This window comes from Paroedura picta, chromosome 1, assembly GCF_049243985.1.
Source record: "Paroedura picta isolate Pp20150507F chromosome 1, Ppicta_v3.0, whole genome shotgun sequence".
Classification (NCBI taxonomy): Eukaryota; Metazoa; Chordata; class Lepidosauria; order Squamata; family Gekkonidae; genus Paroedura; species Paroedura picta.
In genome coordinates, this window is record NC_135369.1 from 183,428,851 (window position 1) to 183,446,420 (window position 17,570).

Consider the following 17,570-nt stretch of genomic DNA (forward strand, 5'->3'; position numbering starts at 1 on the left):
GTGAGTAGAGATTTCCCGGGATTACAACTGATTGTAATCCCAATTACAACTGAAAATGGCTGTTTTGGGAGGGTAACTCTATGGTGTTCCACCCCCCACCCCACACCCTGTCTTTCCCAAACGGTGCCTTCCTCAGCCCCCCCCCCCCCAAAAAAAAAACAAGACCCCAAATCTTTCCCAACCTGGAAATGGCAAACCTCCTTCCCCCCCTTTGAAAGGCCAGGGGAGTGAAAGGGCCCCAGTTTCTGTCCACATAAAAAGGTGTTTATTGCCAGCGCTTTTGTTTTAAATGGCTCCTTGGAAAAAAAAAAACAAACCCAGCCCCAAAGAAACCACTCCCTTTTTATTTTTGAAACTCCCCAAACCCACCAGCTTTCTTCAAGGCTGGAGAAGCCCTTCTCTCCACAACCCCCCCCCCCCAATCCCACACTGGACTTTGTTCATTTTAATGTCTTGTGGGGGGAGGGAGGGATCCCATCACCCCCCCCCCCCCCGCAACCCCAACCCCTCTCCTCCTCCTATCCCCAAGCCACTTAATCAGCTGCAATCAGGACACATTCAGGAATCCCCGCGCCTGGAGTGCTCTTTGGAGAGGGGAGGGGAGCAACCCCCCCCCTTTTAGACGGCTTCTCTCCCTCCCCCCCCTCCCCCTCTCTTTTAAACAGGCCGAGGAAAGTGAGAAGTAAACGGGCTACAAATAGGGAATTATCCCTCGTTTAGCATTAAAATTCATTTAGGTAACATTGCCCCAAACACGGCAATGGGGAGATTAGTTCCCCCTCACGCTTTGCTGCCCCCGCTCAATGGGCGCGCTGAGAAGGCGCCCCCGCAGGCCGCCGCCCGTCTCCTAGCGACGGCCCAACTTTTCAAAAGAGCCCCCCCCGGGGGTGGGGGAGGGGGGGAGGAAAGTTGTGGGGGGGGGAGGCTCGGCCAGTGCAGCCTGCTGGTCGCCCGCCGTGGTCTGCTGCAGACACTGGGGGAAGACGGGGCTCGTTGCATCGCTTCTCCGTCGGTTGCCAACTCTGACTCGGGGGAAGGCCTGGAGGTCGGTGTGGGGGGGATGAAGGGCAGCGAGGCGACCTTGCCCAGAATCCCTCTCCGGAGTCTGGAAATGGGGGGCCATTGCGAGGGATCCTCAGCCACCACCGGGAGGTTGGCAGCCCGGTCAGCTGAGTTGGGCAATTTGGGGATGCAGGGACTTCAGGACCGGAGAATCCCCCCCCCTGCCGCCCGCAGCAGCCATTTCTCTTCCGGGGTGAGCTGGGATTCCGGGAGACTCCCGACCCCACCTGGGGGTTGGCAGCCGTCCGAGGTGCCTCGCTTTGTGCACAGCCCCGCCGCTTCCCTTGGCAGCGGACGGTGCAGCATCGGCGGCCTCGGCTGCCCCCTGGCGGCGATGCGGGGAAGCGTCCCTCTCGGCCGGGCAAGGGAGGGGGGCGGGAGGCTGCGCACCCCGTCCGTTGCCCGGAGACCTCCCGTGGGATGCGCCGCCGCAGGATCGGCGCCGAGGCCATGCTAGGCACCCGGGGAAGTTGGCCGAGGCCGCATGCGCGTGGGGCCTTCCAGGCGAGCGGCTCTCTCCGGCTGCCGGCCACAGTACCGTAGTGCGCAGAGTGGAAGGGCCTCACGGAAATCCAGCGGCCCCCGCAGAAACCACGCGCGGGGAGGGGGCGACTTTGCGGATGGTCACGACTGAGGGGCGGAACCCGGACGCCAAGCTTTAGCACATGGCCTTGCAAATGTTTCGTGGGAATGCTTGCCGCCCTGAGTTTCAGACGCGGGTTTGCAAAAGTTCTGTGACAATGTTTATGTGCCGTTTCAGACGCCCCCGTGGGAATGCTTGTGCGCTGGCTTCAGACGCGGGTTTGCAAGTGTGTCCATGGAAATGCTTGCGCGCCACTTTCAGGATGCTGGCCTTCAAAAGTTCCATGGAAATGCTTGCATCCCGAGTTTCACACGCGGGTTTGCAAAAGTTCGGCGGGAATTGTTACGCGCCGGATTCAGATGTGGGTTTGGAGAAGCGCCCGTGGGAAGGCTTGCGCCCGTTTCAGACGCGGGTTCAAGCCACTGTGTCTGGTGCTGTCCAAATGACCGCGGGGTCCGTCGGGGCGCGAAGCGCACCCCACTGCCGCTACGGCCAGGGGGGCCGGCCCACTTCCGCGGCTTGTGGTCCCCCCTCCCCCAGGCTTCCGCCCTCGTTTCCTTCTTGTGACCCACAAACCGCCTACGTCGGAAGGAGGCCGGCGGACCATCTCCGTCTCTAGCCCCGCTGACTGCACGGCGCCCCTGCCTCCGCGTCCGTCTCCCTGGCACCCAGCAGAGCCCGGGGGCTGGGCTGGGGTTGAGAAAAAGAGTCGCCTTGCCTGGGCTCGACCCCGCCGTCGGGGCCAGGCCAGCCGCAGCCTCGAAGGACGCACGCCACCCTCCGCGGGTCAGGAAGGGAAGCGTAGGACGGGCCGGAGCCCCTTCGGGCGTGGGACGAGGGGGCGCGCCTTGGTAGCCCCCTGTCTGCAAGGGTGGATGACCGTCGAAGACCGATGGAGCCCCCCACCATTGCTCTCCCAAAAGGCTTAAGCACGGGGGGAGGCGGCAAAATGGGGTGAGGAGAGGGCGGCACCCCTCCAAACCGGGACGCCGTCCAGAAGAAGCGCGCGATCCTGAAGAGTGCCACACACCGACTCTCGTTAGGGCCTGTAGGATTACAATTCAGTTGACACCCCCCCCCATCAAACAATCCCCTCTCCCACGGACTGCGAGGCCTGGCGGGAGAGGCTCTGCTCCTCGAGGCCTTCCAGACCAGGGGGAGGCCTGGCCGCCTTCCCTGCGGCCTTTGCCCTGGCCTCCGGCGGGGAAAGGGAGCGGAGAGAGCAGCTCCCGCTTTCTGGCCTGCCTTCGTGTTCCCCTTCGGGCGCCCTTCCCGGCGGGGACAGATGCGCCTCGACGCCTTGTTCGACGGCTTCCGGCTGGAACCCCGCGGACCCCGAGAAGGCGAGTGGCGAGGGGAGGCCCTGAGGGTCGGCGGGGGTCTTTCCAATCTGGGGACCCTCCAGCCGAAGCCTGGAAGGTCCCTAAAGAGACCCGGCAAGCCGAGAAGGGCAGCGAGGCCCGTCTCAGAGCTAAGGCCAGGGCGCTGGGCGCAGGGCTCCCCCCCCCCCCTAACACCCTGCAACGCTTCAAAGGGAGATTGTAATTCTTCTTGGAAAAACAAATAGCAGATTAAGAAGTTTGCTTTTCTTTCTTTCTTTCTTCCCCTTCCCTTCCTCTTAAGTGTCCTTTACTGAGGAGTAAGGGAAGCCGCCTCCCCCGCCTGGATCTCCTCGGTGTCGCCAAAGCCCTTTTTCCCGGGCGACCAAGGCAAGGCACGTATCCCCCCCCCCCGGGCCATCATCCCGTTTCTGAGAGCCCCCCCCCTCCCGGATTCCCCGCCGGTTTGACGCAGCGTGCTTTCTTGGACGGCCTTTTGCCTTCAGTGGCTTGAGATCTGTTTAGGATCGCGCAGTCAGGCCCCGCGGGATGGCGCCTGCAGAAGTTGCGGCGCGGCCGAGGGTCGCCTGGAACCAGTCCCCGGTTTCGCCGGGAGGGCGAATAAGAGAGCGGGGTGGAAGAGCCAAGAATCGCTTTCTTGGCCCCGGGGAAAGGAAGGTGCTGCAAGGAACCTGGAACCGTCCTCACTCCCCCCCCCCCCTGCTCAAGGCCGGCGCTGAGGCCCCGATCCTTGACTCGCCTGGGACGCCTGCAGGATAGCCGGGAACGTTGGGCGTTTGCCGCGTCTCCAGGCCGGCTCTGGCCCCCGGTTTCCCAGGGCCGTGCCAGGCAGAGCTCCCCCGGACCGTAGTGCTGGAAATGCACAGGCCTGGAGGGGAGCAAACTCGGTGTAGGATCGCACGGAGGAAAGGCGATCCTGAAGAACTGGGAGGGGGGGTATTTGTGCCTGCAAATGTTGCGCACCTGAGATCCTGCCCCCCCCCCTTGCAGGTTTCTGCTTCACCCGGGGGCCATCGAGGGTCCCTTGCAGAAAGGCCACCGGGATGGGGGGGGGGGTGCGGGGAATTCAAAGATCGCGATCCACTGGCCCAATAAGCCTCGCCTGCCCCCGAGTCCCACCCCAGCCGGAAGGAGAGTCCAGACCCTCCAGCGCTCCACCAATTTGGGTGTTACGTGGCGGGCAGAGAAGAAGGGGGTGGAGGGGCGGAGGGTGTGTGTGTGTGTGGGGGGGGGGGGGTTTGCTTTAGTGTGCGAAAGAGCGCCCTGCTCGCGCGACCATAGTTTTCAATGCCCAAACTTAACTCTTTGGAATAAGGCAAAGTGGGGGGGGGGGGGGGGTTGAGAGAAAGAAAAAGAAAGGCGGCCAATGAAAGACAAAAATAAAAGGAATGCTTATCCCCCCCCCCTCTTTGGTGCCATTTTGGATGTCATCTGTTTCCTTGGTGACTGTGCACAGCCCCCCCTTCCCCAAAGCCCCTGGGCTCCTAGATTGTTCGGAGGAGAAGGAGGGGGGGCACCCAGGCTATTTTTGCTCCGTCATTTATCACTGTCACCGCATAATGACTCCCTTTGCAGCTCCTTATTGATGTTTGTAATTGCATTATCTCATAAAGGGGGAGGGGGATTGGGGGGGGAGGGAGAGATGATCAATGAACGCCAGGCCCGCCTGGTGGGGTCAGGAGAAGCCCAAGCGCTTGTTTTGTCCCTTCTCTCTTGGAAAAGGAGCAGCAGAAAAAGAACAGCGCGAGAAACGCGCATCTTTGGGGGCTGGGGTGGGGGACTGTCGCTTTCGCGGGACGAGCTGTGCGGCAGATGCCAAGCGCGAACATGGCTGGGGGGGGGGGATGCAGAAAGAAGCAGGCCCACGATACCCCCCCCCTTGCAATTCAATTCCCCCCGACGTGCACTCCCTTGATCCCGCGTGTCGCCCCCCCCCCCCCAGGGGAAAGGACCCAGCCCCTCCCGCCAGAAGGCGGCCTGCGCTCTCCAAACGCCCGGCCGTCCAGTCCTCTGCCCCCCTGGGCCTTCCGGGAGCCGGATCCGCGGGCTTCGTTGCAGGGCGAAGACGCGGAGAAACCGCCCCGCGGCGGGGCCGCCGTCGAGGCCGAAGCCGCTGCTCCCTGCCTGGGGACAGCTGGCTGCGCTCGAAGGGAGCTCTTCTGCTGCAGGCCCGCCGGGAAACCGACCAGATCGCCCGCCCGTCCCCAGACCCCTTTCCCGGCCAGCACCCAGCGACAACCCGCCTTGTCGGGGGGCTGGGGGGGGGGAGATCGCTCGTTTAACAGGTTCAAGGTGACCTCCAGTCATTGGCTGGGAGGTAAAATCCACCCGGAGAGCTAAGCCCGCTTTAGGTGGCGCCTGCAGAGGCGCGCGCACGGGTCTCCTTTTGGGTCTGTGCCTTTGAACCTCGGGGCCCATTTTGTTTTGGGAAACCAGCGTATCGATTCCCTCCTAACAACTTCCACGGGAGGGAGGGAAGGAAGAAAGGAAGAAGCGGAGGAAGGATCTCGCCTAGGTTTCTCTGCCCTGCCCGAAGGGTGTGCGCTGGTTCTCCCGTGGTGGTGTTTGTTTGTTTTTTTACCCACCCCTTATATTATTTATATATCATTAATTCTATGTTGATGCATCTTCGTGAACCGTCCCGGAAGACTATCCGGCGCAGCCAGGGGATAAGGCGACGGAGGCAACTACCCGCCCCGTTTGAGGCAGAGCTTTGGAAAAGACGACCTTTTCTGCACTCGCTCGTTCTCTCTTTGAATCCTGTTCGTAGCTTGGCTACGTGGGAAACGTGGACCGGTTGGTGCTCCCAGAACCGACGCCGATCCTGATAGGGAAAGGCTTCCCCGGCACTTTCCCCAACGCCCCTGGTCCTGGGGAGGGAGGAGGGAGGTGGAAAGGGACAGAAGTGGCCGAAAACAAAAGGAAACCGCAGGCCATACTCGCGTCCGCCTTTCTTGGCATCTCTCTGGGATGAGGCGCGGGAATGTTCCGTGGACGCAAAGTCTTTAAAAATACCCGGAAAGCTGCGATTCTTAAACCTGCTGAGCTAGAAGCTCTTGGCGATCTAATTTAGGACTCCTTTCCCGCACATGTGCTTTTCGACTGGGGGGCGAGAGAGGGGGGGGAGGGAAAACCACCTCATTTAGGTGTCCTCTGGCGCCCGGGATCCCAATCCCACGGAAAACCCGTCCCACTGAAATAAAGGTTCCACAGAAGGGCAACGATTACTCCGGCTCAAACGCGGGTCGTAAAATCGTCTGTGACGGCCCCTCGTTGGAACTATTTTTAATTTGGTGTATGTGGGGGAGAGATTTTTAAAAGGAGCTTTTGCAAAGGTTCTGCCGAGAGCTCGAGACCCGTCCTGGTCTCTGCAGGGCGACCCAGACGAGGCGGGCTTGGAAAGCGGCGATCGCCCGCCTTTGAAATTGACAAGCTCGACTAATAAAACCGTCTGGCGGGAACGCCGCCCGCCCCCCGAGAGCCCGGCGGCTCCTGCGCCCCTCTGTCATCCTGACACCCCCTCCCCCTAAATCTAGACCAATCTTAGAGGCAGGTAAACCTGGGGGGGGGGGGGAAGGCGGGGACGGCGCCCGGCCAGGAGGATCCTGCAAAATAATCCTTAGTTGATTTTGGGTGTGTGTGTGAAGTTGTCTCTCGGGGGGAGGGGGGAAATGTATTTCTCCTCCCCAAACGAATCAAAACGGGGATCATCGTAGAGAAGAGAAAGCTGTTCGACGCAGAGCTCGGCCTTTGAGAAAACCGGTTTGTTTGTTTTTAGTTCCGGATCGGAGACGTTTCTGTATTTACAAAACGAAGTCTTTTTAAAAGCAGATCTCCTGCAGCTGGAAACACACGCGCCCCCCTCCCACCTTGATTTACGATTATTAAATCTTTGATTGCGGTGTTAATGTTTCTTTTACTCTATTTTTCATTTGCATTTTAATCTATGAAATCTTTATAATTTCCCTGCCCTCCTACGCGGGTGATGGATTACAGATCTTGGAGGGGGGGGGGGAAGGAAGAAGCGGTGTGGGAAGAGAAACCACACCATTCTTGAGCTAGAAAGAACAGAGGGTATGCCCCCCTCCCTCGCCGTTTTTCTGCTCTACTTGCAAATGTTGAAAAGTCGAAAGGATCTCCCTCCTTCCTCCTAAATATTGGCTAGCCTCCCCCCCCCCAACAGTCCAAATGGTAGAGAAACGGGGAGATTTAAAACACAAAAAAAACAAAACAAGACCAAGTTAGGTTTCTTCGTCCTTTAAGAAATCCAGGAGGGGGAGGGAAGGGAGCGAAGAAGGCAAGAAAGAATGCGAGTAGGACTGTAAATATTTCTTGCATCCTTGCTTGCTTTTCCTTCTTTGTCTTTCTCCTTCCTTCCTTTTTCTTTATTCCTTTCCTCTTGTTCCTCTTTTCTTCCTTCCGGCCTTTCCTTTTTGTCTTCCTGTCTTCCAGCCATTCTTCCTGTTTGTCCTCCCTCCCTTCCCTCCTTATTGTCTTGCTTCCTTTCTTCCACCCTTTCTTCCTGTTTGTCCTCCTTTCCCTCCTTATTTTCTTCCTTCCTTCTTGTTTGTCCGCCGTCGCTCCTTCTGTCCTTATTTTCGTTCTTTCTTTCTTACATCTTTCCTTCCTGTTTGTGCCCCCTTCCTCCGCTTTTATTTCTTTCCTTATGTTCCTTTTTCTTGCTTCCTCTTTAATTTTCCTTCCTCTTTGTCCTTCCTTCCTTCCTTCCTTTTTCTTTATTTCTTCCCTTTTGTTCCTTTCTTCTCTTCCTTCCTTGTTCTTCTTTCTTTTCCCTCCTCTTTGTCTTTCCTCCCTCCCCTCAGCGGTTCCGTCCACCCCGATTCGGAAGCCGCTCCACGCTGGGCCACCAGGTTGCCTCCTCGTGCGGCCCAGGCGGGAGTCTGCCGGTCCCGATTCCTGAGCGCCAAGGAAAGGGCCGGCCTTGGAGCCGCGGCCTCCGGGGCCCCGGCTGAGGGGAGCGGAGGGTCAGCGGGAGGAGGGGACGTCTGGTGGGAAGGGGCCGCGGAGCACGGCGGAGGCCGGGGCTCTTTTTGCATGCCTGGCACCTCCAGGCGCCCAGACGGCTCGAGGGAGACGGCCACAGCCAGCTCTGGCTGGGATGTCCACCTCGACGTGGGGCCTGGTCATCTCCCGGAAGGACACTAGGTCGCCAGATTGCAGAAAGCACTTCCCTGGAGACAATGGCTGCTCTGGAGGGCGGACCCCTCCCCCCCAACAGGGCTCTGCCTCCCAATCGACCAGGAAGAAGTTGGTTCTTATATGGCGCTTTTCTCTATCCGAAGGTGTCTCAAAGCGGCTTACAGTCGCCTTCCCTTTCCTCTGCCCACAACAGACACCCTGTGAGGTGGGTGAGGCTGAGAGAGCCCTGATATCACTGCTCGGTCAGAACAGCTTTATCAGTGCTGTGGCGAGCCCAAGGTCACCCAGCTGGCTGCATGTGGGGGAGTGGGGAATCAAATGTGGCTCGCCAGATTAGAAGTCCGCACTCCTAAACACTACAAAAAACTGGCTTCCCCCAATCCGGAGTTGGCAGCTCAAAGGAAGGGGGACGATCTGGAGGGTCAGCCTAGGTTTCCTGGGGGAGGGGAGGGATAGAAAGGCAGAGGGGATCTGGGTCGGGGGCTGTCGAAGAGGCAGCTGCGAGTCCCCCTCCTGGAAGAGCCTCTGACCCGCCTGTTTCCTCCGCCTCGGGCTGGAGAGGGGGCGGGCGTGGGCCGAGTGGAGAGAGGCCTGGCTTGCGCCACAGCCAGAGGGCGCCCCCTGGAGGGAAGCTCACCAGACGGCTGCCTGGGTTACCAACTCCGGCCTGGGGCCTTCCTGGATATTTGGGTGGGGCGAGGGTGGGGAGCTGCGCGGCGGGGGAAGGGATCCGAACGCCAGGCAGCCCCCCTCCCGCCCTCGAGGCTGCCCTCCGGGGAACTGTCGACATGGGGTAACTGCAGTAGATCTCGGCCACACCGGGAGGCTGGCACCCAAGTGGCCAGAAAGCGAGGAGGTGGGCCGCTGGGCTCGACCTGGGAAGCGGGAGCCAGCTGGGCTTTTGGGTGGACTGCCGCGGGACAGGAGGGGGCGGCGACCTCTGAGGCCGCAGCAGAAATGGGGGCGGGAGGAGAGTAGCCATCGAGAGCGGGCGGGAGGTGGCAAAGCCGCCGGATCGGTGCCTTAAGGCGCAGGAAAACCCGCGGCCTTGGAAACGAGACGGATTTGGCGGCGAGGGGGGGCGGGATCTCTGTAGCCCGCTCTTCCTGCCTACGGAAAATCAAGCCGGCGCCTGCTCTTGCTTGCGTGACGCCCACTCCGGACTTGGAAACGCCCGGAGATTTGGAGATGGGGCTGAGGAGGACGCGGACCACAGAGGACACCCTCCTGGGCAACGGGCCTCTCTAGTCTGGAGAGATGCTGCCATTCCGGGAGATCTCCAGGCCCCACCGGGAGGCTGGCAACCCCACCACGACCTTGCTGCTGCCCTCCGAGGCCAGAGTCCTGGAGGCTGACAGCGGGTGGGTGGGATCTCTGCACCACCCCCTTTCTAAACGGGAAGAGTCACGCCCTTGTGAGCATTGGGGAGGCAGACGCCCCCTTGGCCAGCCAATCCCCAGCGCCCCCCCCAGGAAATTTGACTGCACCCCCCCTGCCCCCCACCCATTCCCCCCCCCAATTTTGCCAGCTGTGCCTGCAGATGCACCCCTCTGGGAGTTGGAGGGGAAGACGCCTGGGAGATGCGTTGGGCTCCCCTGGCCAAGAATAAGACACCTGGTTGTTTCCAGAGTTTGCCAGAAATTCAGGGACAGTCACCCCAGGAGAGGGCTTTCCCCTCCTCTGCTCCACACACTGGCCAGGCGCATCTCTTGTTAAGGTGTCCAGATTTCAACATTGGTAAAGCGGGAGAGGGGGGGGGGAGGAGGTCTTGATTAAAAATTTGGTCTATATGGAGCAACAAAAAGTTTCATAGAATGCATAGAACGCAAAAATAGTATAGAACGCAAAAATATACAATAGTATATTGTATGTATATTTGTATATCTATATGTATATCTATTGTGTATCTATATGCATAGAACGCAAAAATATACAATAGTATATTGTATATATATTTAATTTCAACATAAGAACAAATTGCCAGGTGCCCCCTCCAAAAGTGGGACAATCTGGTCACCTTACTCTTGCTCCCTCCAATGCATTTTCAGTGAGGTCCACATCCCATTCCCCTTAGTGCTCGCTTGGAAGCAGACCTGACCGTCAAATCCAGCCCAGGTGCATGGAAAGTGCATTCAGCGTTGCTGCAAAGTGCCTCTCAAAATGAATGGGGATTCCTCCTAAGAACAAGGATATGATGCTTTCAGAATGGACGCCCAAGTTTCCTGCAGTACTTTGCGTGCCTAGGAATATTTCTTCCAATAGACATTAGTAAGATAACTTCAAAAATAACAAATATTTCACTGGTAAATGACACGAGTTCATGTTTGCCCTTTCTTTTAGGCTTTCTCTGTTTCTGGTGACTTTGACAAAACATGGAATCATAGAATGATAGAGTTGGAAGGGACCTCATGGGTCATCTAGTCCAACCCCCTGCACTATGCAGGACACTCACAACTCTTATCCACTGTAACCTGCCACCCCTTGAACCTTCACAGAATCAGCCTCTCCGTCAGAGGGCTATCCAGCCTCTGTTTAAAAATTTCCAAAGATGGAGAACCCACCACCTCCCGAGGAAGCCTGTTCCCCTGAGGAACTGCTCTGTCAGGAACTTCTTCCGGAGGTTGAGATGGAATTTCTTTTGAATTAATTTCATTCCATTGGTTCTGGTCCGTCCTTCCGGGGCCAGAGAGAACAACTCTGCCCCATCCTTTACATGGCAGCCTTTTAAATACTTGAAGATGGTTATCAGATCCCCTCTCAGTCGTCTCCTCTCCAGCCTAAACAGACCAAGCTCCCCCAACCTTTCTTCATACGTCTTGGTCCCCAAACCTCTCACCATCTTTGTTGCCCTCCTCTGGACACAGACACCATCTTAGTTAAAACAACAACAACACAGAAAGCTGCTTTTGGAATCTCTGGCTGGAATCCAAGAGAGAGCTTAAATAAAAAAATAGTGCTGTGTTATCTGAAGAACTGTGCATGAACACAAAAACACATACCTCGATTACAGCTTTGTCGTTTGGAACGTTGCCACGGCACTTAAGCTCCGTTCAGGAAAAATAACTTCAACTCAAATAAATGGTATTTTATTTCTCTGAGTTCTTTGAGCTCACGGTCCAAAATCTGCTCACAATGAGGAAAATGACATTTGGAGAATATGATCTGGAATTTCCCCTGCCCTGTTTTTTTTTTTAAATGCCTCCATTAAAAAAAGAAAAGATTAGCAAAACAGGAGTAATTTTGTATTTAGGCCAAATCTACCCGTTCCCCATAGTTCAATAAATAGGGGAGGGAAAAAAAAATAATAATAAGGGAAATATGGGTAAAATGAATGGCCACCCCCTTATTTGTGTGAGATAGAACTCAGCGTCTCTTTAGTTTAAAGCACAGGTAGTCAACCTGAGGTCCTCCAGCAAACGCTGGCAGCCTTATAGCCACACTGTGGTTTGCCAGATATCCATAGATGGCAGCTGCCATGAGCTCATATGAATTACTATTTGGACACCCCAAGGTTTGGATCCCAATTTGGACACGCCAGGTCTACAATGTTCACATCTGTCCAGTCAAGATGGCCAAAGTGATGCCCGTTTTCCAGGGTTTTCCATGAGGCACATTACTTCATTTCCATGCGTCATTGTCAAAAGTATTTCTAAAGCCCGGATCAGGAGAATTTAAAATGATCCAAATGATCTCATTTGAATACCTTTGCCTTCTCAGTTCGGATCTGAAGGCGCGTAACACATGGATTTCCTCTCCTTCGTTTTACACAAATGACCACACCCCTGCGAGGTAGGCTAGGGCAAAATAGAGAATGACGGGGCCGGATTCACCGGGCAAGCTTCCTCGGCAGAACCAGGGCTCCCCGCTGATCCTCAGCTGATTATGTCACTCAGAGGTGTCAAACTTATTTGTTATGAGTGCCGAATCTGACACAAATGCCACTTTGTTGGGCCAGGCCGAGCTGGGTTTGGCAGAAATGTATTACGGCAGGGATAGTCAACCTATGGTCCTCCAGATGTCCATGGACTACAATTCCCAGGAGCCCCTGCCAGCGTTTGCTGGCAGGGGCTCATGGGAATTGTAGTCCATGGACATCTGGAGGACCACAGGTTGATTACCCCTGTATTATGGGACTCAGATACAGATATATATTAACTTTATAAAAGACACAGGAAAAGCCAAATGATGATACCAAATTGTTGCTCACAAGACAAACCTGCACAAAACACTAATGCTCTGATACTCTTTCCTTGCAGTATCCTCTCTTTGATACCCTCTCTCCCTCTCCTCTTCCACTGACTGAGACTCATTTGCCCTGGGACGATGTCATTGGTTCTCAACATGGGTGTCGGGACCCCTTTGGGGGTCGAATGACCCTTTCACAGGTGTTGCGGCAGGGCAAGCAACTTGGCTGAGGGAGGGCGCCATCCACACAACAGCCTTGCGGGGTAGATCGAGATAGAGCGTTTGTCTGTCTGGAGCAGCGGGAAAAAAGTGAAATCGGCATGGTGGGACAAGAGGCAGAACTGAACTGAGAAACCCTGGAAAAACAACAATTTATATACAATCATGAACTATAGATCGTCATGCCATGGGTCAGTTTTGGTTTAATTTCTGTGAAAGAACCCTTGCCTAATTTTATGGTTGAGGGTCACCACAACATGAGGAACTGTATTAAAGGGTTGCAGCATTAGGAAGGTTGAGAACCACTGGCGTAAGGGGACAGAAAGCCCGGACTCTGTCATCCAGGCAAGAGCCCTGCTTTTCGCTTGGGCCGTACGTACGTGAGGAGAAAAGGCCCTAGAGAAAAGCAGCGCTCTTGCCTAGGTGATACGTATTACTGGCTCATATTCATGATGAAGAGCCTCTTGTGGCGCAGAGTGGTAAGGCAGCTGACATGCAGTCTGAAAGCTCTGGCCATGAGGCTGGGAGTTCAATCCCAGCAGCCAGCTCAAGGTTGACTCAGCCTTCCGAGGTCAGTAAAATGAGTGCCCAGCTTGCTGGGGGGTAAACGGTCATGACTGGGGAAGGCACTGGCAAACCACCCCATACTGAGTCTGCCATGAAAACGCTGGAGGGCGTCACCCCAAGGGTGCTTGCACAGGGGATACCTTTACCTTTACCTATTCATGATCAAATGTGATAACTGTGATATTTTGCTCAGATATTGACAGGCAATCACTGAAGAAGACATGGAAAGTGGGCTAAGCACACTCGGGACCCTGTTCCTGGTTGCTCATATCTGGAATTTATCGATACGGATAAGTTGAAAATTAGAAATATATTCATTTAATAAGAAAAAAGACTTTATGACATTGGTGCTGTTTCGACTTCGATTTTTGACGGTCAAAGAGAAATCTACGGTGTTCGTCTGTTCTTCAGACTCTGTCATCCTGCAGTAAAGTCCGTCAGTTCTGAATACATTCCCTCTGACATTGCCAAACCCTAAACAACCACAAGGATTAGAGATGGGGAGTCTGGGTTCCACGTTTTAGCTCTGCCCCTTTCCACAAGCTGCGTCAGGATCCAGTGGTCCATGGGCTCAAGAAGGCTTTCTGTGGGGCTGATCCTGCCACAGACCCTCTCTTTGCCCACGCGCTGTTCCCGAAGAGCCCTTAAACCACAAGCATGCCCTGGCTAGGGTTCCTAACTCCGGCTGGGAAAACGTCTGAAGCGTTGGGGGTGGAGCCTGGAGGGGGCGGAGCTCAGCAAGGATGTGATGTCATAGAACTCGCCGTCTGAAGCAGCCATTTCTTCCAGGGCAGCTGACCTCCGCAATCTGGAGATCAATGGTAAGTCTGGGAGGACTTCAGGCCCCGCAAGTGAACATTTGCCATCCCAGAGGGGTCTTGCAGGGCTCTATTAACTTGAGTATCCTGTTAGTATTGGGGGAGTTGGTTACTATAGCAGAGTGTTGCCCAGGCACAGAAGAATGATCCTGAGTGCAGGAAGTAAATCTCCCATGTAAAGGAAAGTGACATTTTTTCTAAGTATAGCCAGTTCCAGTCAGGTTGCCGTCGCCCAACCAGAGCATAAATAGAGGACCTTTGCTCACTCCTCAGTTCTTGCTGAGCTTTTAAACAGCTCTCTTCCTCCTTCCCTCCTTCCCTTTGGGGAAGGAGCACGTCTTTTTGATTCAGATCTTTGATTACAGCCAGGTCAGAAAATGATGCGGGTGGTACGGATCCCAACCATCAAAACTGACACCTGTAGTTTTCCGGTCAAGTGCTCAGGGGCAAATTCGCATCCTTGTTGGAAGCCCTCTCAGAATCTGCTCCAAGCCCCCCACCCCCCACAAGACACGACTAGATGCTAATTTTGGGAGGGAGCTTCTGCAGGTCAGCTGCTTGTTAAATCCATTTCAGCTTTGCATTGATCTACAGACCAGCCCCAATCCAGTCACACTCAGAGTAGTTCAGTAGTGGAATAGGCTGCCTAAGGAGGTGGCGAGCTCCCCCTCACTGGCAGTCTTCCAGCAAAGGTTGGATGCACACTTTTCTTGGATGCTTTAGGATGCTTTGGGCTGATCCTGCACTGAGCAGGGGGTGGGACTAGATGGCCTGTATGGCCCCTTCCAGAGCCTCTTGTGGCGCAGAGTGGTAAGACAGCAGACATGCTGTCTGAAGCTCTGCCCATGAGGCTGGGAGTTCAATCCCAGCAGCCGGCTCAAGGTTGACTCAGCCTTCCATCCTTCCGAGGTTGGTAAAATGAGTACCCAGCTTGCTGGGGGGTAAACGGTAATGACTGGGGAAGGCACTGGCAAACCACCCTGTATTGAGTCTGCCAAGAGAACGCTGGAGGGCGTCACCACAAGGGTCACCACAAGGGTCAGACATGCACAGGGGATACCTTTACCTTTACCTTATGGCCTCTTCGAACTCTATGATTCTGTGGTTTTTGAGAGACGCAACCGCATAGTCAATAGTTGCTTTGAAGAAGAACTCACTTTCCACTTCCTGATGGAGTCTCAAAGCGGCTTACAATCCCCTTCCCTTCCTCTCCCCACAACAGATACCCTGTGAGGGAGGTGAGGCTGAGAGAGCCCTGATATTACTGAAGAAGAAGAGTTGGTTCTTATATGCCACTTTTCTCTACCCGAAGGAGTCTCAAAGTGGCTCACAATCCCCTTCCCTTCCCTCTCCCCACAACAGGCACCCTGTGAGATAGGTGAAGCTGAAAGAGCCCTGATATTACTGCTCAGTCAGAACCGAAGAAGAAGAGTTGGTTCTTATATGCTGCTTTTCTCTACCCAATGGAGTCTCCAAGTGGCTTACCATCCCCTTTCCTTCCTCTCCCCGCAACAGACACCCTGTAAGGAAGTTGGGGCTGAGAGAGCTCTGACAGAACTGCTCTGAGAACCGTTCTAACAGGACTCTGCTTGGCCCAAGGTCACCCAGCTGGCTTCATGTGGAAGAGGAGTGGGCAATCAAACTTGGCTCTCCAAATTAGAAACTGCTGCTCTTAGCCACGACGCAACGCTGGCTCTGTGAAGAAGGCTAGAAGTGTACGTCTGGAAGAAGGAATGTTGGAAGAGAGAGGGGAGGACAAAACAGTCGTCAAATTTGGCAAGAGCGAATGGTTCACACACTTCCACAAAAGGCATTCCACGTGCACCAGGAGTCCCCAACCTTTTGAGCCAGAGGACATATTTGGAATTTTAAGAGCAGGTGGCCAACGTCATCTCGGAGGCAGAGGTGAATGGAAGACCCCCTGAATCCCGCCTCCTGGTAAGAAGGAATGGATGCAGGGGAAAAAGAACAAGCCACTGACTAAGGACAGCCTGGGTGCTTACCAATTCTTCCGATCCTCCAGTGCAGTGGTTCTCAACCTTCCTAATGGCGCGACCCTTTAATCCAGTTCCTCCTGTTGTGGTGACCCCCAACCATAAAATTATGCATGTGTTTTCACAGAAATTAAACCGAAACTGACCAATGGCGTGAAGATCCATTGTTCGTGATTGTATATAAATTGTTTTTTCCCCCGGGGTTTCTTAGTTCAGTTCTGCCTCTTGGCCCGCCATGCCGATCTCGCTCTTTTCCACTGTTCCCAACAGGCACCTTCAGGAGGAGCAGCAACAGTGGTGCCCCCCCCAGCCAAGCTGCTTGCCCTGCCACGACCCCTGTGAAAGGGTCATTCAACCCCCAAAGGGCTCCCGACCCCCAGGTTGAGAACCACCTTCTGCATAGGAACAGGACAGCCAACAGCACATCCTACCTTACAATGGGCCCACCCAGTTTGGTGTAGTGGTTAGGAGTGCGGACTTCTAATCTGGCATGCCAGGTTCGATTCTGCGCTCCCCCACATGCAGCCAGCTGGGTGACCTTGGGCTCGCCACAGCACTGAGAAAACTGCTCTGACCGAGCAGTGATATCAGGGCTCTCTCAGCCTGACCTCCCTCACAGGGTGTCTGTTGTGGGGAGAGGAAAGGGAGGGCGACTGTAAGCCGCTTTGAGCCTCCTTCGGGTAGGGAAAAGCGGCATATAAGAACCAACTCTTCTTCTTCTTCTTCTTCTTCTTCTTCTTCTTCTTCTTCTTCTTCTTCTTCTTCTTCTTCTTCTTCTTCTTCTTCTTCTTCTTCTTCTTCTTCTTCTTCTTGAAAAGCTTGGCAGGAGCCAAGAGACGTTCTGGCAGACACTGTGACACCCACATGTACCACGTTTGCTATCCCTTAAAGTTGATCACCTACCACTGAATGAGCTTCCCTGTTTCTCCTCCACCGTAGGGTGGTGGTGGAATCCAGTGTTACATTTCAGCATTGGAGAACTGAATACCACCCCACTCCCAGCCCTCTCGACCCTCTGATGCTTCTGAACAAGCCAGGACTGAGTTTTGATACCAAAGCGGCCTAAAACCACCGGTTCATTACAGTCTGACATTGAGGAATTCAGGTTCCTGTGAAATAACGGTGTTACTGCTAGAGAGCATGAAATCGGCATCTCCCGGCTTCCAAATGCTGCTTTAATTTCATTCCGAAGGCTCCGATCGCCTGTGATATGATTTCCGCCCGCCCGCCTTGGCCCAAGCTGTGCCACTACCTAAAGGGGGGAAAATATATTAAAGGATCAGGTCGACGTGGGTAGTCAAGAACAATGAGCCTTAGTCTGCTCTGGATGCCGTTTCTGCCTTTTGGAGAATGGTCATGGTCTCAGCCGACAAAGAGCCAACATCATCAGCTTGATAAAAACTGGACTCTAAAACTTTGTCCCACGCTGGTCACTTTCCCACCTGTGTGTTTCAGCCTCGTACAGACTGGGTTTAAGAGCGGCGGCCCGGCTGTGCCCCCTCGTCCTATCTGCAATCGCTAACAGAAGAGGAAGGCCAGAGAGATAACCACGGAAAGTGTTTGTTATTAATTCACCTTTTGCAAGTTAATGAATTAATCGGGTGAGAGCAGCCGATGTTTTGTAAGCCTGTTTTTTTTTTAA